A 26,752-nucleotide genomic window follows, 5' to 3' on the forward strand; every position below is an offset into this window, starting at 1 on the left:
TTAAGCCACTGAATCTGTGGTACTTTGTTACACAGCAAGGGAAGACTCATACAAGCCTTCAGACACCAAGTAGCTGCTAATTCTCACTAGGAAAAGGCACTTGTAACCTGCCTCCTCAATACACAATCTGGAAGTCTCCCTCTGCTTTTCTCTGCCTCATCTTTCAGGTTCCCTGACATCCGTGAAGCCTCACCCAACTATCCCCAGCCCTCAGGGAGTACGCAGTCCTTGGAACACAGAGCCCTTGGGAGTACCACTCAGTTGTACATGAATTCATCCATTCCTTGGGAATGCTCTGGGCCAGGTGCAGGGGATACTGAGGTGAACAAGTCAGGGCTTCTGCCGTCACGGAATTCCCAGTCAAGGCAGAGCAGGGTATAGTGACACCTTCAATGCAACGTGAGTAAAGCTACGAGAGAGAACTGTGTCAGTCTGTCATGTTCAGCAGTGTTCACTGAGGCCTTTGTGTGCCTGACACTCTGCTCAGCCCTGATGACACAGAAACAAATCAGCCTGCAAAAACTCACTAGCCTCATGACCCTGACCCAGCCTCATGGCATCTAAGGCTACAGCAGTGTCATTTGCCTCCAATCCAGCTTTCCTGTGCCTTCCCACCAAGAGACTGCCAGGTCCTTCGGGGCAGGAACTGAAACATGCCCACATCTACATTCTACCCCGTGACTCATAGAAACTTGAGAATTTAATTTAGCAATTTAACTTACCAATTCTCAGATATCCTCCTGACTAAAATTCAAACAAATTCTTAACCTGCTTTTTTCCCACTGACCTTCACAAAAGCACTAGCAATGAATCCTCAATATACTGAAGGTCGGTCCTCCGACAATTATAAAAACTGGATGAAGTTAAATCTTCATTAAACAAACACAAAGTGGTTGAAATATTTAATCTATTGCCAAATGTGTGGGTTAATCCATGTAGATGTAGGGGTGTGTGTGTGTGTGTGTGTTAGCAAAGAAGTAATTTTTGGCTTTGGAATAAATTTTTCCCCACTGACCTCCACTGGCCAGTGGGGCCTATCCAGAAGAATGGGGCTATGGTAAGGCTTAGGTGGTCTGCCCATGCTAAGGCTCAGCTGGTCTCGTGGTTGTCAGAGTCTTTGTGTCCATAATATAAACAGTTGTTGGTAGCACAAATACCCCACTGTCAGCTGACCTGCCTCCCCCAAAGGCACCAATACACCACACCTAGCTCAGCCAACCCACAGAGACACAATAATTGGCTGGTTCAGAATGGGCAACTTAATTGTGGTAAGAAGTCAAAATTTAACAACTAAGACCCAAATACAATATGATGCGAAGACATTTTGTTCTATTGCTGAATGCATTAAGTGTCCACATGTGTCCTCACAACAGTTTTCTTTATGCCTTCCAAAAACTCTTACTTTTGTTTGAAGCCTCAGTATGATTCATAGGTCTGTTCAAGACCACTTCAAGAGCCAGAGATGAAATTCTAAAGCTTCTCAGGATCCAAGGGTATTAAAGCTGCAAAAACCTTAGAGATAATCCAATCTCACAGTCCATCCCCTTGATTTACACACAAGAAAACTGAGGCTCCAAGAGAGGAAGTAAGTTTTCCAAGTTACATTCTGAGCTTGATGCAGAATAGGAACTAAATCTGAGGCCTCCTGTCTTCCAGACCAGGGCTTCTCAATCTCAACACTACTGACATTTGGGGTCAGATCATTCTTTCATGTCAGAGGCTGTGATGTACACTGTTGGATGTTTAGCAGAATCCCTGATCTCTGCCCACTAGATGCCATAGCAACCCCCCAACCCATTAAGAAAACAACAACAAAAAAATGTTTCTGAACATTGTTTGGTGTTATCTAGGGGCAAAATCGCCCCCAGTTAAGAACCAGGGATCTGAGCGAATGATGCCATCCATGTGAACTCTGGCTCCAACATTTACTGAGCTATGTGATCTCAGTAAGTCACTTACCTTTCTAAGCCTAAGTCTCCTTATCTTTAAGGTAAAAATAGTGCCACCTTTACAAGCTCATGTGATTGGTGAATGTAAATGAAGTTATGTAAAGTGCCAGGCACAGAACAGACTGGCATGGCTATTATTTTTATTATTTTTATGAGATGTGATAGTCTGACACCAGTCTATTTCCAGCAAGCTCTTTCTCCTTTCTGCAATTTGCTGTAAATGCCACTGAACAATCATTTCATAGTGGGGACAGCTACCTTGGCAGCAGTGAGCTGAGACTGTGACCTTCTCATATTTGGAGGAAAGGGGGAATGCTTGTAAGTCAGGCAGGGTTGTATTTGCCGTACAGGAAAACAAACTATGTGCTATTTGTTTGTTTTTGTCATGTCTTTAAGCTTCCTTATCTTCAGCTGCAGGATTCTGCAAAATAAAATTCAATTAGTATTTATCATCCTTTTCCTAGCTGAGTAAATCAACTTATTTTATTGCTGAAACTCATAAAAAATGTGGAATTGCCAAAGACCTCTGAAGATTTCAAGGTTTTGAGATGGAAAAGGCCTGAGTGTAACAGGAGAGAACTAATTTTTTTCATAACAAAGTAATCATGCTGCTGTTGCAATCATAGATAGTGTTCAGATACGAATCTAAACAGAAAGTTCAATTCTGGGCTTTTCAAACTTTGGCTTCACCACAAAATGTTTGTATGCAGAAGCCTAAGACTGTACAATAAATGAGAGTGGGACAGCTTTTGCTGTTCAGGCTACCTCTCTGGTTCTACCCCACTATGGGTGTTTATGCTGGTTGGGATTCCAGAGTACCTAATGACACATATGCATCTTCAGAATCAGGACTGATTATCTCATACCCTGATGACCAAAAAGGGTCAAAGGAATTTGTACTGGTAATTTCTTGGGTCCATCCTTGTCCCCTCTCTCCCCTGGAGATGGCAAGTGGTACCCATTCCATGTCAGCCCCTGGTTTGACCAGGTGAGAACATGCTGAGTGACACCTCTAGCCTTCACCTCCATCTCCGGGACCTGTTCACACAATGATAAATCATGCTCCAACCCTACATCCAGATGTCAGCCCTCCTGTTTCCTTGACTTTCTTAGTGTGACTCTGGATTTTCTTCCCTGCCTTTCCCCCACTATGAGGTTTGGGAGAGTTCTGCTACTTCTGACTATAGCCAGCTTCCCGGACAGGATGTAGATAAGAGGCACCTGTTCTCACTTCTAGCTGTCATTGGAGCCAATGTGGCTTCCCCCAGGCAATCTTCTTAAATAACAAGAAAGATGACTTTGGATTCCTGAAGAAATCCACTAGGATTAACCATGAGAAAGACATCCCACCTCAGGAGCTGCCCATAAAGTCACATCTATATCTGAAAACTTCTCCATCACAACACCTACTATAGTGTATTTTGTTTGTTCATGTAAGCTCCATAGTGAGAAGCCCTTGCTGTCTCATTCACCACTGTAGTTCACACACAGTAGACATGTGATAAGTTCTTATGAATGAATAAGTAAATGTGGGATAGGGCAACCACGCTTCTTTGGCAATGTGCAAACCTCCAAGTATACCAAACCCACAACCCTTCATCCCTCCTTGCCTGCGTAGCTTAAACCAGAGGTCATGAGCATGTGGCCTGAGGACAAGTTTAGCCAGCAGTGTTGTTTAATCTGTAGACTGCCTGTCCACACAGTGCTTTGTAGATAAAACTGAATTGTTAACTTTAAAAAAATTGGGGAATTTCACACACAAAAAGCTCTGGATTTCTGACTTCTTTTGGAAAAAAACAAGACTGGGTAGACTGGGCTTATGTTTATAGACAAAAAAATATTAGATTTTTATCTATTCTTCCCACTAAGTACAAGTAAAAACCCTGGACAAGATTCACAAAACAAACATAGGAAGATTCTGTAAGTTGGAGAGAAGGCAGACTGGTTTGGGAGCTCAGAAACCTTAGGTTTTCTTTTGCTTCAAATATTCCAAACTTGGAGCCAAAGAATCCTACAACTCAGAAATGCCAACAGGAAGAGCAAAAAACAACAAAACCCCAAACAAAAGGTGGCTCTCTCTAGCCAAAGGACCAGGAAAGGAGCAGTCCAGTAAGACAGATAACTTCCAGATAATTACCACTCTATTCAGACAAGCACTACATAAAAAACTGTGGCCTCACTTCTACCCATGCCAAGAAAGGCTGAGTTGGGATCCTAGACCTCCACCCACATGAGGCTATGGTGAGGTATACCCCAACATCCTGGCTGAAGCAGTATCAGGGATGATCAAGCAGAGATCATAACAGTGGCCCATAACAAGGATTCTCCTACAGTGTCAGTGGAGACCATGTGGGGAGCCTGAATGTCCACTCTCCCCTGACAGTAATGAGGAACAACACTCTCCCCTCCCTATTAGGGTGGTGTCAAAAGAGGCTTAGGTGAGAGTCAGGACTTTCATCATTGTCTAGTTGTAATGAAGCCATCTCCACTGCATTTTCACTGGAGACCATGTGAGAAGCTAGAATTCCCACCCCCACCCAGCAGTAATGAGGAGACCCCCCACTCAGGTGTCAGTAAAAGCCATGTACAGAACCTGGACATGACTTCTACCTCTGGTTGGCAGTAAGTGGGTGATACTGCCCCATTCCCTGCTGGAGTGGTGGCAGAAAAGCCCATTGATCCAGAGTCTCAGAGAATAATATAAAATTTTGCAGGTTTTAATAGAAAATCACTCATTATACCAAAAACCAGGAAGATCTTAAATGGAATGAAAAACAGACAATCAATAGATGACACTGTAGGATACCAGACATATGAGAATTATCTGACACAGATTTTATGACAGATTTTATCTGACAAAGCAGTCATGATAAAAATGCTTGAATGGTCAATTATGAACATGCTTAAATCAAAATAAACTATAAAGCCAGCAAGGAAGTAGAAAATCTCAACAAAGAAAGAGAAGATATGAAGAACCAAATGGAAATTTCAGAATGGAAAAACACAATAAATTAAATAAAAAGCTCAGTGGATGGGCTCATCAGCAAAATGGAGGAAAGAATCAGTACACTAGAAAAGAGAGAAATAGAAATACCCAATCTGAGCAAGAGAGAGAAAATAGACTTTTAAAAAAAAAAAGAGAGAGAGCTTCAGGGACCTGTGGGACTATAACAAAGGATCAAAAGATCTAACATTCATGTCATTGGAGTCCTGGAAGAAGAAGGAAAAAAAGAGCAGTGCTGAAAAAAATACTCAAAGAAATAATGGCTGAAAACTCCCCTTTTTGACAAGAGACACAACCTATTGTGAGTAAATAAGTGAATAGTCTAGTGAATATCAAACAGGATAAAGTTAAAGAAGTCCATGCCAAGGTGATATAATTAAACTTCAGAAAATAAAAGACATAGAAAAAAAAAAAACAAACAAACATTGAAAGCAGCCAGAACAACACATCATGTATAAGGGAAAAGCAGTTAGAGTGACAGTAGATTTCTACCCAGAAACCAAGGAAATCAGAAGGAAGGGCACAACAATTTTTAAGAAAAGAACTGTCAACCCAGAATCCTATATCCAGAAAATATATGCTTCAGGAGTGAAGGGGAAGGCAAGACATTCTCAGATGAAGGATAACTAAGAGAATTTGTCACCAGAAGACCTATTCTGAAAGAATGGTTAAAGGAAGTTTTTGAAATAAAAAAGAAACTGTAAAAGAGGGAATCTTGGAATACCAGGGAAAAAAGGAAGAATGTGATAAGCAAAAATATGGGTAAATACAATAGTCCTTTCTTCTCTTGAGTTTTCTAAATTACATTTGACAGTTGAAGCAAAAATTATAACACAGTCTGATATGGCTCTAAATGTATGTAAAAGAAATATTTAATACATTTATACACAGGGAGGGTAAAGGGACAGAAAAAGAAGTAAGGTTTCTATATATTATTTGAACTGACAAGATAATGATAGCAGTAGACTGTGATAAGTTATGTATACTAGCTAGAACAACCACTAAAAAAGCTATACAAAAAGATATACTTGAAAATACTATAGATAAATCAAAATGAATTCTGACTGAAGGCAGGGGAAAAAAACAACAGATAGTTTAAAAGGAAAACTGTAGAAAGAGAAATTAGAGAGACGATTCCATTTACAATAGCACCAAAACCATAAGATACCTCAGAATAAACCTGAGCAAAGAGGTAAAGGATCTATACTCTAGGAACTACAGAACACTCATGAAAGAAATTGAAGAAGACACAACAAGATGGAAAAATATTCCATGCTCATGGATCAGAAGAATAAACATTGTTAAAATGTCTATGCTACCCAGAGCAATCTATACCTTCAATGCCATCCCGATCAAAATTCCAATGACATTTTTCAAAGTGCTGGAACAAACAATCCTAAAATTTGTATGGAATCAGAAAAGACCCCGAATCACCAAGGAAATGTTGAAAAAGAAAAACAAAGCTGGGGGCATCACGTTGCCCAATTTCAAGCTATATTACAAAGCAGTGATCACTAAGACAGCATTGTACTGGCACAAAAACAGACATATATAGACCAGTGGAACAGAATAGAGAGCCCAGATATGGACCCTCAACTCTATGGTCAAATAATCTTCAACAAAGCAGGAAAAAATAGGCAATGGAAAAAAGACTCTTCAACAAATGGTGCTGGGAAAATTGGACAGCCACATGCAGAAGAATGAAACTCGACCATTCTTTAAGACCATACACAAAGATAAACTCAAAATGGATGAAAGACCTCAATGTGAGACAGGAATCCATCAAAATCCTAGAGGAGAACATAGGCAGTAACCTCCTTGACATCGGCCACAGCAACTTCTTTCAAGATACATCTCCAAAAGCTAGTGAAACAAAAGCAAAAATGAACTTTTGGGACTTCATCAAGATAAAAAGCTTCTGCACAGCAAAGGAAACAGTCAACAAAACAAAGAGGCAGCCCACAGAATGGGAGAAGATATTTGTAAATGACACTACAGATAAAGGGCTGGTATCCAAGATCTATAAAGAACTTCTCAAACTCAACACCAAAAAACAAATAATCAAGTCAAAAAATGGGCAGAAGACATGAACAGACACTTCTCCAAGGAAGACATATAAATGGCTAACAGACACATGAAAAAATGTTCATCATCACTAACCATCAGGGAAATTCAAATCAAAACCACTTTGAGATACCACCTTACACCAGTTAGAATGGCAAAAATTGACAAGGCAAGAAACAACAAATGTTGGAGAGGGTGTGGAGAAAGGGGAACCCTCTTACACTGTTGGTGGGAATGCAAGTTGGTACAGCCACTTTGGAAGACAGTGTGGAGGTGTCTCAAAATATTAAAAATAGAGTTACCTTATGACCCAGCAATTGCACTCCTGGGTATTTACCCCAAAGACACAGATGTAGTGAAAAGAAGGGCCATATGCACCCTAATGTTCATAGCAGCAATGTCCGCAATAGCCAAACTGTGGAAAGAGCCGAGATGCCCTTCAACAGATGAATGGATAAAGAAGATGTGGTCCATATATACAATGGAATATTACTCAGCCTTCAGAAAGGATGAATACCCAACTTTTACATCAACATGGATGGGACTGGAGGAGATTATGCTAAGTGAAATAAGTCAAGCAGAGAATGTCAATTATCATATGGTTTCACTTATTTGTGGAACATAAGGAATAGCATGGAGGACATTAGGAGAAGGAAGAGAAAAATGAAGGCGGGGAAATCGGAGGAAGAGATGAACCATGAGAGGCTATGGACTCTGAGAAACAAACAGGGTTTTAGAGGAGAGGGGGGTGGGGGGATGGGTTAGCCCAGTGATGGGTATTAAGGAGGGCACGTACTGCATGGAGCACTGGGTGTTATATGAAAACAATGAATCGTGGAACACTACATCAAAAACTAGTGATGTATGGTGACTAACATAACATAATAAAATAAAATTTAAAAAAAAATTTAAACAAGCACTGCACCTGGGTGGCTCAGTTGGTTAAAAAAAGAAAAAGAAAAGGAAAACAACAACAGAGATTTAAAAAAAAAAAAGAAAGAAACAGAGAGAACATACAAAAAAATCAATAAATAAAATGGCAGATCTAAACCTTAACATATCAATAATTACATTAAATATAAATGATCTAAATACACTATTTGAAAGGCAGATTGGAAAAGTAAATTTTAAAATCCAAAATACCATCTATAAGAAACTTACTTCAAATATAATGATAGAGGCAGATTGAAAGTAAAAGAATGGAAAAAATATATCATGTAAAAATTAATCAAAGGAAGGCAGAGTGGCCATATTAATATCAGATAATGTAAACTTAAAAGCAAAAAAAAAATCATCACTGGAGACAGAGAGTGATGATATATAATAATTAAAAGGTCAACCCACCAAGAAGACATACAATCCTAAATGTGTATGTACTTGACAACAGAGCTACAAAATATGTGAAACAAAAACTAAGAGAGCTGAAAGGAAAAATAGACAAGTTCATAATTATAGTTGACCAATTCAACAGCCCTCCCTCAACAATTGATAGAACTGGACAGAAAATCAGTTAGGATATGGAAAAAATTAACAACACTATCAACCAACAGGATCTAATTGACATTTTTAGAACACTTCACCCAACAATAGCAAAATATACATTCTTTTCAAGTGCCCACAGAACATATAATGACTGAGATAGATCCTGGGCTATAAAACAAGCCTCAAAAAATTTAAAAGAACTAAAATCATACAAAGTATGTTCTCTGACCACAAAGGAACCAAAATAGAAACCAACAGCAGAAAGATAACAGGAAAGTCTCCAAACATTTGGAAATTTAGCAACACATTTCTAAATAACTATGACTCCAAGAGGAATTCTCAATGAAAATAAAACTAATACACTTCACTAAATAAAAATACAACTCATCAAAATTTGTAGGCATAGCAAAGGAGGCGCTGAGAGAGAAATTTATAGCATTAAATGCATGCATTAGAAAAGAGAAAATATCTCAAATCAATTATCAAAGTCCCACCTCAAAAGCCTAGATAAAGAATAACAAGCCCAAACAAGCAGAATGAAAGAAATAATAAAAATAGGAACAAAAAGCAAAGAAATAAATAGAAAAACAATAGTGAAAAAAATCAATGAAATGAGTTGGTTCTTCAAAAAGATCAATAAAATTGATGAACCTTTAGCAAGTCTGCCAAAAGAAAAAAGAGAGAAGACATAAATTACCAATATTGTGTTTGAACTGGCATATATCATTATAGACTCTTGTAGATGTTGAAGGGATGATAAGAGAATACTAAAAACAACTCTATATACATACATCTGTCAACTTGTGTGAAATGGGCCAATTCCTTGAGAAACACAACCTACCCCTACTTACCAAATATGAAATAGATACTTTGAATTGCCTTATAGCTACTAAGGAAATTTCACTTATAATTTCAAAAGTGCCCCAAAAAAGTTTTCACTGGAGGATTCTACCAAATGTTTAAAAAAAAATTAACAGCAATACTACATGATCTCTTTGAGAAAACAGAAAAGGAGGGAACATTTCCCAATTAATTTTATGAAGTTAGTATCACCGTGATACAAAACCAGATAATGACAATACAAAGAAAGAAAACGACAGACTAATATCCCCCATGAATATGGACAAAAAAATCCTGAATAAATTCTTAGCAAATAAAATGCAGCAACCTATAAATAGAATCATATACTATGACTAAACAGGGTTTGTTTTAAGGATGCAAGGTTGGTTCAATATATGAAAATCAATCAATCCATCACCATATAAACAAACCAAAGAAGAAAAATTATTGATACTGGAAAAAAAGAATTTGAGAAAATCAATACCCATTCTTGATTAAAAAAAAAAAAAAAACAACTCTCAGAAACCTTGAAACAGAAAATTACCTCAACTTGCTCAAGAGCATCTATAAAAACCCTATAGGTTACATTATAGTTACTGGTCAAAGGCTGAATCTTTTTCCTTAAGATCCAGAACAAGGCAAGAAAACCTCTCATTTCTAATCAGTGCAGTAAGACAATAAATGAAATAAAACTGTTTCAAATTGCAGATGACATGATCGTCTATGTAGGAGTCCAGCAAGGTTGGAGGATGTGAAACATAAAAACATAACCATAAAAAAGAGCAATTGTATTTCTCTATAGTTACAATGAACACAAAATTAAAAATACAATACCATTTATAGTCACCTAAAAATGAAATATTTGGGCCTAAATCTAACAAAACATGGGCAGGATTTTTATGCTAAGAATGACACAACATTGATGAAGAAAATCAAAGAAAATTGAAACAAATAGAGAGAGATAGAATGTTCATGGATTGGAAGACTCAACACAGTAAAAATGTCAATTCTCCCCAAATTGATAAACAAGTTTAATTCAATTGCTATTGAAATCTCAGCAGGATTTTTTGTAGATGTAGACAAGATTATTCTAAAATTTATAGGGAAAGTTAAGGGAACTAAAATGGTTTAAACAGTTTTGGAAAAGATAAATAAATTGGGAGTCATTCATTTATCCAAAATTAAGATTTATATACTTGTAGTAACCCAGACTGTGTAGTTCTGAGGCAGCAGTAGACATATAGATTAATGGAACAGTAAAGTGAACCCAGGAATAGACACACACAACTATGTCCAACTGAGTTTTCTTGACAAAGGTGCAAGAGCAATTTAATGGAGGAAAGATACACTTTTCAACAAATAGTATGTAATTGAATATCCATTGGCAAAAAGAAGGAGGAGGAGGAGATAGAAAAAGGAAAAAAAGAAATCTCAACCTAATGTAATCGCATATAAAAATTAAGTCAATATGGGCTATGCACTTAAATATAAAATGTAAAACTATAGAACTTTTAGAAAAACACATTAGAAAGAATCTTTAAAATCTCAGGCAATGCAAAAAGTTCTTAAACTGGACACAAAAACCCAATCCATAGAAAGATAAATTGGAATTCATCAAAATTTTAAACTTTTGCCTTGAGAAAGACCATGTTAAGAGGATAAAAAGCAAGCTATGTGATGGAGAAAATATTTACAAACCAGATATCTGACAAAGAACTAGTGAGTGTTAAGAATATGTAAAGATTTCCCCCCCTTCATTTTTTGGAGGGGGAGATGAACCATGAGAGACTATGGACTCTGAGAAACGAACTAAGGGTTCTAGAAGGGAGAGGGGTGGGGGGGATGGGTTAGCCTGGTGATGGGTATTAAAGAGGGCACGTACTGAATGGAGCACTGGGTGTTATATGCAAACAATGAATCATGGAACACTACATCAAAAACTAATGATGTAATGTATGGTGATTAACATAACATAATACAATTTAAAAAATAAATAAATAAATAAAATTTCAAAAAAAAAAAAAAGAACATGTAAAGAGCTCCCAAAACTCAACAGAAAAACACAAACAATCCAATTGGAAAATGGGCAAAAGACAAAAAGAGACAATTCGTGGAATATGACATATACATGGCAAATAAACACATGAAAAGATATCTAACATCATTAGCTATTAGAAAAATGAGAATTAGAACTACAATGAAATAACACTACATACTTATTTGAGTAACTATAATAAGAAATAGGAATAACATCAAATGCTGGTGAGGATGCAGAGAAATTCCATCACTCATCCCATTGCTGATGGCTAGTAAGTAAAATGGCAATAGCCACTCTGGAAAACAGCTTAGCAGTCTTGTAAAAAATGAAACATGCAACTACCATACCACCTTACAATTTTACTCCTTGACATGCCAGAGGAGTGAATACTTATTTTCACACAAAAACTTGTATTCAAATATTACAGTAGTTTTGTTCATAGTAACTAAAAACTGGAAATAACCCAGATGTCCTTCAGTGGATGAATAGTTAAACTGTGGTACATTTATTCCATGGAACACCGCTTGGCAATAAAAAGGATAGACTACTGATACAGGCAACAACCTGTATGCATTTCCAGAAAATGATGCTGAGTGAAAAAAGTTCCAATTCTAGAAGGCTGCTCACTGGATGATTCCATTTATTTATTTATTTATTTATTTGTTTCAGAGGTAGAGTTTAGTAATTTTTCAGTTGTATCCCAGTGCTCATTACATCAAGTGCCTCCTTAATGCCCATCAGCCAGTTACCCCATCCCCCTACCCACCTCCCCTCCAGCAACCCTCAGTTTGTTTCCTAGGGTTATGAGTCTCTTATGGTTTGTTTCCCTCTCTGATTTTGTTTTATTCCCCCCCCCCATTCCCCTATGAGCCTCTGTGTTGTTTCTTAAATTCCACATGAGTGAAGTCATATAATTGTCTTTTTCTGATTGACTTATTTTGTTTAGCTTAATACCCTCTAGTTCCATCCATGTCATTGCAAATGGTAAGATTTCTTTTTTTGATGGCTGAGTAATATTCCATTGTGTGTGTGTGTGTGTGTGTGTGTGTGTGTGTGTGTGTGTGTGTATCACATGTTCTTTATCCATTCATCTGTCAATGGACATCTGGGCTCTTTCCATATTTTGGCTATTGTGGATATTGCTGCTATAAACATTGGGGCACAGGTACCCCTTTGGATCACTGTTTGTATCCTTTGGGTAAATGATGATTCCATTTATATAACATACTGGAAATGACAAAATTATTCAAAGGGGAACAGACTAGTGGTGCCAGGAAGTTAAGGAGGGTGTGGATGGGAGGAAAGTGGGTGTGGCTATAAAAGGGTAACCTAAAGGATCCTTGTGGTGATGGAAATGTTCTGTATTTTGACAATCAATGTCAATATCATGGTTGTGATGTTGTACTATGGCTTACCATGGTGTTATCACTGGGGGAGACTGGGTAAAGAGTACACAGGGTCCCTCCATGTTATTTCTTACAACTGCATGCAAATCACCACGATTTGAAAATAATTTTATTTTTAAAAATCAACCTTCTTAAAAGAAATTAGCCAGCACTGAGTAGCAGCTGCCTCTTCCCTTAGGTAAGGTAACTTTCCACTACCACAAGGAATCTCTTTGGGTCACCACTGTCCCCTCTAGTGTCCAGACCTCCCTAAACCAGGTCTCTTCCTGCACTGGCTACATTGAGTGTGGGAGTAGTGATCTGGGAAACACACTAGGTGGGGTGGATTTGCTCCCAATCACATCAGAGGGCCGCCAGGAGTCAGTCTTAGCCCCTGCAGTGTGCAATGTGGGCACCAGATGAGACTTCCCTGAACACCAATGTTCCCCACGTCTATCCCCATGCTGTTAGCTGTAGGTTGGGAACCCACTCAGTCCTTTCAACTCAAATTAGCAAATATTTACTAGGAGCCTCTAAGCTAGGTTGTATGCCAGGATACAAGGATAAACAAGCTCACTCTGGTATGAGGAACAGACAATTAAATAGATTAAAAGTGCACAGAATGCAGCTGAATCCAGGAGCAAATACACCAAAAGCAATAAGAGAAGGTGATAGGTTAGCTTGAGCACAAAATACAGTATCAATCATTCATTGCACCAACTTTAATTGAACACCTACAGTGCTAGGTGCTAGGGACACACAATGGATTCAGACTCAAGACCAGTGAGAGGGCAGGGGCATGGATAGACAATTGAAGCCCAGTGTGGCAAGTCCCATGGCCAAGGAAAGAACTGATCATGGGAACCGCGAGGATGCCCCTTAGGAGACAAGGGTCTATTTTACATGCTGTCACTGCAGGAGTCCTGGTGCGGTGGACATGATCCTGATATGGGGCATGTGGAATTACATGGTCCTTCTTGCTATTCCCCTGCTATCTGGCTGTTCACACTGGCTTGCATGTAGCTCAGGACCCTCTCTGTAAATCAGGTTCAGACACATGGAGTGATGTGTGATGGACGGTGTGTGGGGATGAGAGGAGGAATGAGTGGAGAGCGTCCACGGAAATCACGTAACTGACAGGAATGTTTACTTGTCAGAGGAAAGTAATACTACAAAACTACAAAAGAAGGAACTCAGACAGTCAAGGGCAGGTCAGTGGGGAGCACTTGAGTGGAATATTACTTATCACAGCACAGCTCCAGGGCTGGTATGTGAACCCATCCCTTATATCTACGGCCTGGGAACCCCCATCTGTCTCTGGAAAGGGAGGAGTTTATGGTAAAACAAAGAACTGTAGTACTGGGAGTCCAAGCAACGTTTCTGTGGGAACTGCTGAGCAAGAGTTGGCCAGAAGAGGAAAAAAGCCATTTCCTCCTGGGAAGGGAGGGAGGTGATGAAGGGGAGTGCCACGTGCCACCCGGGGCCCGTCATCATCATAGTGGACATGAAAGAGAGCATCACAGCAGTACGCATCTGGAGGCAGGTAGTGATGGAGCGCCCAGTGGCAGAGGCTGGGATAGAATACACCCCACATGGTCCGGCTGGCCCACCACATGTGAGGCACGGTGGCACAGACGGCGTCACTTAACGTGACAGACAACTGGGAACAGCACCAAGTGGGGTGGTCTAAGGGCAGGCTGCAGTGAGTGTTTTATCTGTTATCCCATCTCTTTAGGGATTCCAAGAGAGAGGCATACCAAAAGGGAAAGGACCAAGGGGTGCTCTTTGTGCAGTGGACTCAGGGACAAAGAGCATACATAGTCTTTACCCTTGCAATCCACAGCCTTGTGGAGCCAGGAGAGGGGCTTTTGCTAATGTACCCTCACTTTCCAAACTTGTGTTTTTTCTTCCTTGCTCTTCAAATTTTGCTATTAGTATCATTAATGTGCAGAAAGAACTCCTGCCACACTGGGATTCACCTTCCCACTAAAAAGAAAAAAAACCCCTAAAACGAAAAAAAAAAAACCTAAAAAACAAAAAACAACACAAAGTATTGTATTTTAATGAAGTCCATGGCCACCTAAGCCAATCATTACAGAGGATGTCATTTACCACAGCACTCAGTTGCAACTTAGATAAATAATAATAATTTTTAGTTTGTAGATCATATTGAACTTGGCTTAATAGGCTCTCTCTCCAAACCTCTGAAAGGATGGCTCATAAAAAAGTAATTAGTTTATACAGACTGTCAAGGTTCATGGGGGACAGCTGGCCTTTGATGCCTCATCTGTGATTACAGGCAGCTACAAGATAATAAAATCGAGCTCTGAATTCACGCCAAGGTATTCAGTGATCTCACACTGGACACAATGCCAAGCAGAATGAACTATAAATGCCTGCTATACTCCTCTTCTTTGCTTTGGAATCTCGAACAAGTCTAAGACATTTAGGACTTACATTCATAGGCCCCAAATTCCTATTAAAGTAAAACCATTGACCTTACATATTCATGTTCATAATTAATATTTGTGATGGGCTCCGATTCCAGGCCTATTCAATATGGCCACTGTTGTAAGCTGTGGAAATGGCTTTTGGACAAGGGATTTGAATCGGTATTAACTTGTCTAAGCTTGGCTATTAAACGGTCCAATTACTGACAGTTGGAGCTGGTTTTCAGTCATCATTGATTTCACTGTGATGATCACCGGTATGGCTTTTTAAGAGGATTTCTTCAATGCTTTCAAATTCCCTGCTCATTCTTAACTATGCTGCCCCCTTACCTGAACATTCTTGGGCTCTATTTTCTCCTGTAGCTCAAACAATGCCCCTGCCCTCAATATGGAAAACCATATTAACAGCTGGTTTTCATTTGGCCTCTTTGATTTCCAGGGATAGAGACATAGTCATCTCAGTGGAGAGTGGAAATAAAGTACAGCAATGAGAATAATTTCATGGAAATCCAAGATCACCTGCACACCAGGACCACTTGGGAATGGAGGCCAGTTTCAAGAGGAACCACTTAGACCTGTCCCTCCAGGCACATCTGCTTCTCCCTGGGACCAGCTGCATTGCCTCAGTCTGCTGACCAAGGGCTCTTAACTGTGATTTGCATGTGTTACAGAAACTTCATTCAGAACCCCCACACTCTCCCATGTTCCCTTACCACTCAAACAGGAGACCATTGGCCTGTGTGGCCTTTTCTATCCAGGTAGCAAGTCATAGTCTGTAAGGAGTTTATTCATTGGCTGCCTTGAGCCAGGTGCCCACTTCAGGTCCAATCACAGTTAGGGAGGGGTCTGGATCATGTGGCCTAGAATTTGGCCAGCAGGGGCAGTGAGTGGGAAAGGACCACAAACATGTTTGCATCACATTTGTACATCAGGCCATAGATTTGGAGTACCCAATACCTCAGGATGTGTTCAGGCTTGGAGTTTTGATGTCTATATCCTCTGAATTGTTTCTCTGATAGAAATAAAGGTGTGTTTTTTGTTTCACTTTTTTGTATTTTCTGATTTATTGTATAAGGAACCCTGGCTTTGGAGTTAGGCTTGACCCATTGTCTTTCGCTAAGGCTGGACAGAGTCAGAGACACTGATGAAAGTAGGAGTGTCCCCAAGGACTGAGGTCAGGACCTTGTGCGCACTCCTGCTGAGTCCACTAGCTTGGGATGGAGCAGAACCAAATGATGGTGAAAGAGAAGAGTGGTTAACAGGGAGTAGTAGAGAACAGTGGCCTGGGAGCCACTCCTAAGAAAGACTGTCAAAATGGAGGGACATGGCACCATTTCTCTAGTGGGATATCAGGATCGCGACAGGCCAGCCCAGTGACTGCTGTGTGCCTCCCATTCCTCTCCTCTTTGAAAGGGAGCTTGTTGAGGTTTTCTCTTCCCTGGAGGGTATGTGGCAGAAAATAACTCACTGGGCTCTGGATCAAGAGACCTGCATCCAGACCTGTCTTAGGCTGCAAGCCAGATGCCATGATTGGATGCAACTTTTGGGGATTCTAAAATAAAGTGAGCATATTTTACATGAGGAAGAGGTGTGAAGAGTTGTGGCGTAAGGGCAGGCTGTGATAGAATGACCACACCGATGACCCCAACTTGTCACCCCTCTTTGCCCTTCATAGTCTACTCCTACACTGACTCTGGGCTTGGCCATGCGATTTGTTTGGCCAGTAGACAAACTTGTTCCAAGTAGCTTGCCAAAGTGCTTGCACATATCTGTGCTCTTTATGCTTTTCTGTGATCACCACAGGGAGATACTCAGCCTCGCCTGCCAACATGCTTGGGCCAGCACACGTGGGAGAGAACAGTGTCATCCCAGCCAAGGCCACTCTAGACCAGCCAGCCTATAGCCTACTCACCAACGGCCCACAGATACCTGGACAAGCCCAGCTGGGGCCAGCCGAGCCTGGCTCACATTAGCAGAGCTGTCTAACAAACAGGTAGACTCTTAAGAAAGAATTAATGGCTGCTTTTTGATGCTCCTAAGTTTTGGAGAGGTTGTTACACAGCAATACCTAACTGAGACATCTGGTTAGAATTACAATTTCACCATTACTACTGTGTTCTGAGAAAATTACATAATCTGGTTTAGCCTCAGTCTCTCCTGTAAAATAGGAACAATGATAATACTTATTTCAGAGGATTGTTGTAAAAATTAAATGATACAGTGTGTGCAAAATACCTAGTACAGTGCCTGGTATATGGTAAGAGCTTGATAAATGTTAATTTTCAGTGCTGTTATGTGCAAGTTGTTTTTTTGTACAAGGATGTAAGACCGAGGGGACAAGTAGGAGCCGAAATCCACCTCTTTCTCCACTTGTCACGTTGTGTTCTCTAACGTGGGAGACTGTCCATATGTAAGAAAGGGCACCTGTTTCTAATTTTCACAGTTACCATATGGGCTGTCACCAGTCCTGCTATTATTATTGATTTCATTGTTCACTTTTCATCTTGTTTTACTATAATACTGCCATTAACTCAGAATTCCAGAAGAATTGAAATTCCTACCTTTAAGGGCTTTTCTCAAGCAATCTAGTGCCAGTACTCAAGCTTTCTATCCTAGAACTCCACATCCTTCCTGTGGGGTGACCAATTCACTCCAGTTAACCAAGATCTTTTTGGTTATAGCACTGAAAGTCCTATGTTCCAGGAAACCCTCAGTCCTGGGAAAACCAACATGGTTTGACTCCCTGAATGTCCCTCACTTTTCAGCCTAACTGACAGAAAATGACCCACAGGTAAACACTGGGTCTCCCTTAGATATTAGTTTGAACCGGAGCAGGACTTTGCCAGAGTCCTCTCAATGAGAAGGTCAGGCGTACTGGTGAATAGCCTCTTACTTCTCGTTAGACTATGGAGCCCAGCCGCTGCTATGAGCATTTATCTGGGATCCTCTTGTTCCTTCTTAACTGGCCAGCTCTTGTTCCTGCCCTCCTTCCTCTGTACTCTGGCTCCTAGCCCTCCCCCAGCCATCCTGAGGGGATGTCCCCCTCAGTGCCTGCCTCTGACACAGAGCACAAGTGGAGCTCATGTGACCATACTCACAGGGGACCCAGCTGCTCACAAAGAACCCTGTGCAACTAGGCTTCCATAGAAAGGCCTGGGACACCAGGATTAAACATGGAACATAATGGAGAAGAGGTGGACAGTGGAATTCTTCGGATGAGATGGGCCATCCTAAACTTACCTAGACTGAGTTGCCGTACAGCAAAAATACACATGGCCTTCAAAATGAGAGAAATGAAAACCATAACAACAAAAGGCCTGGTGGCAGGCAATATGCAGACAGCTTTAGGGACACTGAGAGCAAGTCAGGGGTGGGCAAAGAAAGAGGATAATTAACAAGATGAAAGAAAATTCAGGGCAAAGACCCCAAACTGATGGGCAGCAGTGAAGCTGGGAAGCTCCTCATTCTTCCTCCAGCAGAGCAGCTAAACCATAGAAAGGGGCCACCGACTACCTCTGAGGTAGGACAGATGTTCACTTCTCTTCTCAGCAAGGCCAGTGCTTTGTGCTCCAGGCTCCACGAGCCCAAGGATTATATGGAAGGCCCTGTCCAGTGCTGAGATCTGCCTCCTGAGCTTCTTGGCCATCAGCAGATAGGAGGGAGTAGTAAAAAGTGTGAAAAGGAAACACTGGAGTGAATGCAGTGCTCATGGAGGGATAACCAAGAAAGGGATCTAAATATGCCCCCAACCCCAATGAATCACTGTCAAGGTTGGCAGTTGCCAAACTGGTGGAAGATAGAGCGCCAAGAACAGAGCCAATTCAATATTTTAATTTCAGAGTGATGGATATACCAGCTCTTTCTTTCTCCTAGTTTGCCTGGCAGATCCCTCCACCACCACCGGGACCAGGACCACAGGTGGTTCAACAGGCCTTGCTGCTCCTAGGGACTACAAATGGATGCTGTCATGGCCACCCTCCACAGAGGACACAAGCATCAACTCGACCAGGTCTTCTGGTTTGTTTACTGGTTGCTATGCCCTCACTCTGCATTTTCCCCAGCTCTAAAGCAACTTCTGTATTACCCTGCTGAGTTCTCAAATCACACCTTGCCTACAACTGGAAAGCCTTAGATGACAGTCACTATAGTGAGGGAGAGAATTCATCACAGGGATGGAGGCCTGAAGCCTGCGGGGACAAGCACTGAGGGCTCTGCCACAGGCTGCGGACGGGTGTGGGAGTCAGTCCAGTTCTTACTTTCCCATCTATTCTGAACCCCACCATCTGCTCAAAAATTGGGCAATCACAGTTCATATCAGCAAAAACATCTGACAACACAATCTCAATCTGTCACTGAAAATAGAACACATCTGTTTTTTTTTACTATCTATGAACTAAACCATAAACATGAAACCCTGACTCCTGTTTGTTTAAGAAAAGTATTTCAAACAAAGTTGCCCATGGCAATGTTATATTTTTTAAGTGGAAAAATACTGAAATGATCTAAATATATAAAAATGATGGAATGGTTAAATAAACTATGATAGGGCTATATGATATATAATCATGTATCCTACTCTTAAGTAATATTTTAAAATATATTTTGGTCAGCTTGGAAAAGGTCTATAAAAAATGAAAACACAAAAACTCTGAACCATGTATACGATGATCCAAATTAATAAGAACTATGTATCTATATACAGATAGAAAATGGTCTAGCAGGGTCTTGGAATGTGGGTTAATTTTGTTTTATTCCTTATTCCTTTTCATAATTTTCAGATGTACTCTAATGAATAGACACTGGTCCATGTCTTTCTGGTCCTGTTTATTCTTGATTCTATTTCTGTGAGGTCCAAGGCTGTAATCCAGATTGTGGATTTCAGAGAATCCCCAGTTCTCTGCAAGGACTGCCACAAACTGATTTCTAGGTGAGGCCAAGAATGCTCGGAGACCAGGGTGGGACACCAGGGGCCACCTTTCCTCTGGCCCACAAGATTGACCCCCACACAAACCAGCTGGAATACAAAGTCCCATCTACTGTGAGGCCAACATAGATGCCTCCCCTGTTGCCAGGATCAGAGCTCAGAGAGCCATGGGGCAGGGGAGACTGAAGACAGTGGGTAGTCCTGCAGTGGCTGGGTGGGGAATGAGGTCCAGAGGGGATTATGGTGTTCTACTTGGTACTCAATCATAGACCTCTTCATGGTTTTTGCCACTGCCATGAACTACCTACTTATTTATTTACATTTTTCTTTAAATTGGGGTTTTAGGGGCATCTGGGTGGCTCAGTGGGTTAAGCGTTGACTCTTGGTTTTGGCTCAAGTCATGATCTCAGGGTCATGAGATGGAGCCCTGTATCAGGCTCCACGCTAGGCACAGAGTCCGCTCGTCCCTCTTCCTCTCGCTCTGCCCATGTCCCGCCCCCTTCACATGCAGGTGCATGAGCTCTTGCTTTCTCAAATAAATAAATAAATATATATATATATATATATATATATATAAATAAATAAAATCTCAAAACCAAATTTGGGGTTTTAAAAAACCCAAATGAATTTATTAAAAAAAAACCTGAAAAGCCAAAAATACTTGTCTCAAAAAAAGAAAAAGTAACTTAAATAAAATACAACAGAATGGTACTAAAATTCTACCTCCTCAGTGTTGCCTATGAAATGCTTTGAGATAGAGCTTGTCCCTTCTTTGTCAAAAAGAGACATTAGCAAATGTTTGAGAGGTGTTGAGCCTCCCAAGCTGCCTTTCTCCTTGACATAATCAGAGAGGCTGAAGAAGAACTTAAAAGGGAATGACCTAGCATGGGATTCAGCATTCTTTAACCATATGTCCAGGTACCATGTAGATCTTCTACTGCCAATGAGATATGTACCCCACACTGGACAACTGGCAGAGGACTTGGAGTCTGAGCATCTGGAATTGAGTGACAGGGCTGAGCCATCCTCAGCTAGGTAACCTTGAATAGTTACTTAATTTTTTTAAGTCTCGATGTCCTCATTTGTAAAACAGAATCATGATAGCTGACCTTTTTGTTCCACAGAGTTGGTGTGAGGCTTGGATACAATTCTATGTGCCATGCCTGGCACGTGTGTGTGTGTTTATAATAAAAGGGCATGTGGTTTGCAGTAATCTAAAAGTGTATCTTGCAACTAATTACTCCACAGGGACAGGTTATAGGTGCAATTTAAGGAAATGTATTGCCAACTAATATTTATAGAGTTCGGCACAATTCACAAACAACTTGCCTACATTATTTAACTTACTGTCTTCGCACTGGCACATGATCAGTCTGGGCAACATAGCTTGATGGGTGATGGCATTAAGCCTTTAGAACAAATACCAAACTCACTTTTCTCCTTTCTTTAACATCATTATCACAGGTTATAATCACAGAACTGTAATCAGCCTAAAATGAATAAAACACTGTGGCTTATTGATGATACTAAGAATTACACTTACTGTGATTATTCTCATTTTTACCATTGCTAAGATTATCAGCACTGCGACATACTGGACATCCACTGGCGGCCAGGAGTGCTCTAGGCACTGAGCATTAGTATCTTATTTAACCCATATATTGACCTAGAGGTAGGTACTCTGTTTACCCCCATTTTAAATATTAGCAAACTGTCCTTCAGAGGAGTTCAGTAACTTATCTGAGACCTTACAGCTAGCAAATGGCAGAGCCTGAATATAAAGCAATGTGTGGCCGGTCAAGCCTGTGGCTGTTCACACCCTCATTCTCTTCCTACCATAAGACACAGGGGCTGCACAAACCCTTGGGGAGGATCCCTGCCATCAGGGACCTAGGGTGCCTGAAGCACAAACAATGTCCCTGGGCAGGTCCAAAGATAAGGTGGGCAGACTCTGAGCAGAACAAGGAGGGCGAGTGGAGTTAACCACAGAGAGGGGAGAAACTTCTGTTGCAACCAGCTAATCAACCCAGGCCAAATCACATCCCGGGCAATTTTCCTTCAGAGAGTCACCCAGCCTGAAAAGCCAGCCAATTATACCTGATCATTCCCTGCTGCCCTTTCCTCACAAAAGACAAGTCCAGACTGGCCCAATGTAGACAAATGAACAGTTCTATTATCTCTGAAAGGCAATCTAATTCCCTTCAAATTTAAAAGTCTCCACAGTTTCCTAACAGGCCTCAGTGGGGCTCATGTAGAAATTAATAAGTTCACAGTGTGCCAGCTTGCTTTCATTATCATTTTTTGCCATGCAATGGACAAGATTTTCATTATTACTTAAGGATTTTCCTGGATCTCATTCTCTAAGAAGGTCATGTCCATGGGGCTCAGACACTAGGTTGAGAACTAAGTTAGGTCTAATGGACTTGACTGAGGTCTGAGGGAGGATTCACTGACTGAGAGTTGACACCTCTAGTAATCAGGTGAGGCAGGGATCAAAAGGCTACATCACTGGGAAAAAGAACTCAGAGCAAGTGGTAAAAATCCCTGGGCTGCAGTCCCAGCCCCATGGCAGGCCTGCCCTGGGATACTGAGCAAGCTGCTTGGCCTCTCTCTGAGTTGATTATCTCCTCTACTAAATGGGCAGAGAAAAGGATATGGAAAAACAAAACAAAACAAAACTTGAATTTATTAAGCTTCTACTCTATCTTGAATCATTATAACATGCGTCATAGTTATTCTTTAAATTTAATCAAAATAACAACACTGGAAAGCTTGTATTATTTTACAGATGAAGATGACGAGGCTACTGTTATTGGTGATTCTACCACATGGTCACTAGATCACACCAGTAGAACAAGCCATTCAGGGGTTAGGGAATGAGACTAGTGCGGTGAGAATGGGACTGCAAACTCATACAACTAAGCAATTTAACAGGTTTCTGGAACTTTCTTTTTTTAATTAATTTACTTTTTTAAGTAGTCTCCACATCCAGCGTGGAGCCCAAAGCAGGGCTTGAATTCACAACCCTGAGATTAAGACCTGAACTGAGATGAAGAGTCAGACATTTAACCTAATTAACTGAGCCACCCATGTGCCCTGTTTCTGGAATCTTAAAATGTTTGATCAATTAATTTCAATTCTGGAAACCCATCCAAATGATAGAATCAGAAATGTAGACACATTATATTAAAAAAGAATTGTAACAGACAAATTGCCCATCACCTCATACCTGTCAGAATGGCTATCATCAAGAAGAAATAGGTGTTGGCAAAGATGCAGAGAAAGGGAACGCTTGTGTACTGATGGTGGGAATGCAAACTGGTACAGCCACTATGGAAAACAGTATAGAGATTCCTCAAAAATATTACAAATAGAAATACCATATGATCCAGAAATCCTACTTCTGGATATATATCCAAAGGAAATAAATTCAGGATTTTGAAGAGATATCTGCATCCCTATGTTCATTGCAGCATAATTCACAATTGCCAAGATGTGGAAACAACCTAAGTTTCTGTCAATGGAAAAATGGATAAAGAAGATGTGGTATATATATATACAGTGGAATGTTATTCAGCCATGAGAAAGAAAATCTTGCCATTTGTGACAACATGGTGGACCTTGAGGGCATTATGGTCAGTGAAATTAACCAGACACAGGAAAACAAATACTGCATGATCTCACTTATATATGGCGTCTGTATGTGGAATCACTTCTATCACATACATAATATCACTTACATGTGGATTCACTTCTATGTGAAATTGGCTTTAAAAAGCCCAACTCACAGAAACAGGGAGTAGACTGGTGGTTACCAGGGACTGGGGGTGGGGGGAAATTGGGAGGTGTTTTCAAAGGGTAGAAACTTTCAGTGATAATATGAATAAGTTTTGGGTATCTAATTTATGGCATGGTGATTATATTAATAACATTGTATTATATACATGAAAATTGCTATGAGAGTAGATCTTAAAAGTTCTCACCACAAAAAAGAAATAGCGATTATTTGAGATGATAGAGGTGTTAGCTAAGACTATGGTGGTAATCATTTTGCAATATAGAAGTTTATCAAATCAATACATGGCACACCTTAAACTTACACAATGTTATATGTCAATTGTATCTCGATAAAGCTAGAAAAAAAGAGAATGGTAAGCTACAGAATATTCACTGAGAAAGATACCATGTAGCCATTTAATCAGCTGCAGAATAATATTTAATAAATGGCATATTTTCATTAGTTTAGTGGGGAAAAATAAATTGTTAGAATTGAATATGAGGTGTGATCACAATTTTTGAAAAAAAAAGAGTAGAAAAATGACTAGAAGGAAATACTCTAGAGTGTTAACAGAGGCTCTCTCTGGGGGGTAAGAAAACATATTTTTCATACTTTTTTGTGTTTCACTATATTTTTCACATTTTCTACAATACACACTTATTGTCACAATCAAGAAATATACAGTAAAAGCTATTCTATATCCCTGAATTTTGCATTTATATGCAAAGTGTGACCATGACTTTTATTTAAATGAGTGCTATTTTACATAGGAAATTTTTCTTAAAATTTTTTTAAAGGGGGGGAATTCACAAAAGAAATGGGACAGAGAAAAAATGATATGGATGGAACCATCTCCCAGCAAGCTTACAGCTCACCTCACAGACTAAATTGGAAATAAAGACCAGTGGGAAAGGGGTAGAAAAACTGACACACAATACAAGAACAGTTGATAAGGGGGGGACTAAAAGCTTCAGTTGACTTCCAGAACTGATGGAGCTGGAAGATATGAATTTTTCAATTTTATGAGAATGATAGGGATCTGAAATAAATCTTCAGTATTTTCTTTTTAAGATAAATGTTTTAAAATAAACGTCTGCAGCATGGATGGATGGCTAGTGCCTGTGTCCTGTCTTAGAGCTGATCATAAATAACACTGAGAAAAATAGCTTTGACCATTCCAAAAAGCACCTTTATTTTTTACTCTTAAGAGCTTGGAAGATTATATTTTGATGCATTAAGCTAGATTTTTTTTTATGAAGCTGCAAATATCAAGAGGAGCATAGAAATTTTCTTCAGATGGAAATAACTACTCAGGCCTTGGCTTAGAAGCAAATCTTCATTTCCAGATGTGTCTGAAAACCAGTGGGCACATCAAATGGTCAGAATACAAATTCAAGTTTAAAGGCATTTGATGGATTTATGATTTAGAAACCCTTTGTTGAATCTTCAGGTGAAATTATTAATTGTTCTGCAGCCCCATAACCAAGGAAAATAAGTAACCTTTTGTAAGTCCAAACTTCTAAATATCAGATTTGCTTAAACTGCCCCTCCCAATTTCGGTCTGTACACTAAGGAGCTTATCACTTTACTGTAGGACAGCTTATCCAACAACTTCAGTTTCCTAGTTCACTACTGGAGGAGAACAGGGCTATGCTGAGGGTAGACATAATGAAGAATCAGATACATCCTTCATCTTTAAAGTGTTAGCTTCACTATACTAAAGTGACTTAATGGCACACATTTACTTCCTGTTTAATATGTCATTGGTTTTTTTCTGTTATGTTTTAAAGAGGAGTCACACACTTGAAAAGAAAGGTGAACAAGAGGACCTGCTTGGTGGGAAGACCTCTGCACACAGGCTGTAGAGAAGGGGCTCAGGGAAGCCAGGAGCCCATGCTCAGTCTCAAGAGGGAAGCCATGACTTAGCCCTGTATTTCCAATCTGGTTCATCAAGATAAACCAGAATCCTGTGTTTTTGTCCTAAATCTCCCACTTTTTAAATACTGTCTCTATTTTGTTAAGCACACAGTGCATTCCAAACCAAACATTTCCATGACCCAAACAGTTTTGCTAGTGTTTGTTTTAAAATCTCATTTCTAGGGGTTAAGAATTGCTGATTAACCCTAGTATCATCTAGTTATGTCCAAGAAGGGGATGCACTGGAATATTCCCAGGTTGGCAAAGAAGGTCTGGGGAAGACAACTCATCTTTTGTGGAAAAGACAGCATGGGATTCATACTTCCAAGTGGAATTTGGTTGAGCTGGGACCTCTGAGGATGGCTGGAAGATGTATGGAAATATCCTAATTCTAAACACCATGGAAGTCACAGTTAGGTGCCCTTGGTGGTTATCATTCTACATAAAATAAAGATAAAGCCTTCTTCTGAGAGTCAAGATATCTTCCCCATGCTCCGCAAGAATGCTTATGGGTTTATCTTCACATAACCTGAATTTCCCCATTTAACCCCCCCCCATTCCTTACTTTACAATGTTCCATAATGAAAAAAGGACCTTCATAGAGCTTATCTCTTAGATGTGTGAAAGAGACAATTTTTTCTGCCCAAGTAGCTCATAATGTAGCAGACAAACTGTCAGAAAAAATAGACTTCATCATGGTGAAAACCTCAGCCTGGCACCCATCTATCATAAAGCAATCTTCTAGAAATCTTGAAAACCTTCATTAAATTTCCTGTCTTTCTCCTGACAGTTATAAAATGCTAACAATATTACTCATGATGCAGGCATCTTCAGAAATTCTTTGTCCATTCCCTCCTCCCCCTACCATCAGCCATCCCATTCTCTTTGCCAAAATCTTTGGAAACGTGAGACAGCCATATT

The 26,752-nt window shown here is 40.1% G+C and overlaps 1 protein-coding gene across 1 annotated transcript in view; it reads right to left on the minus strand.

The window, feature by feature from the left end:
- CLSTN2 (calsyntenin 2) overlaps positions 1-26,752 on the minus strand; it is a 611,775-nt gene that overhangs the window by 346,299 nt on the left and 238,724 nt on the right. The window lies entirely within an intron of this gene.

The sequence above is a fragment of the Phoca vitulina genome, unplaced genomic scaffold (genome assembly GCF_004348235.1).
Source record: "Phoca vitulina isolate PV1807 unplaced genomic scaffold, GSC_HSeal_1.0 scaffold10, whole genome shotgun sequence".
Classification (NCBI taxonomy): domain Eukaryota; kingdom Metazoa; phylum Chordata; class Mammalia; order Carnivora; family Phocidae; genus Phoca; species Phoca vitulina.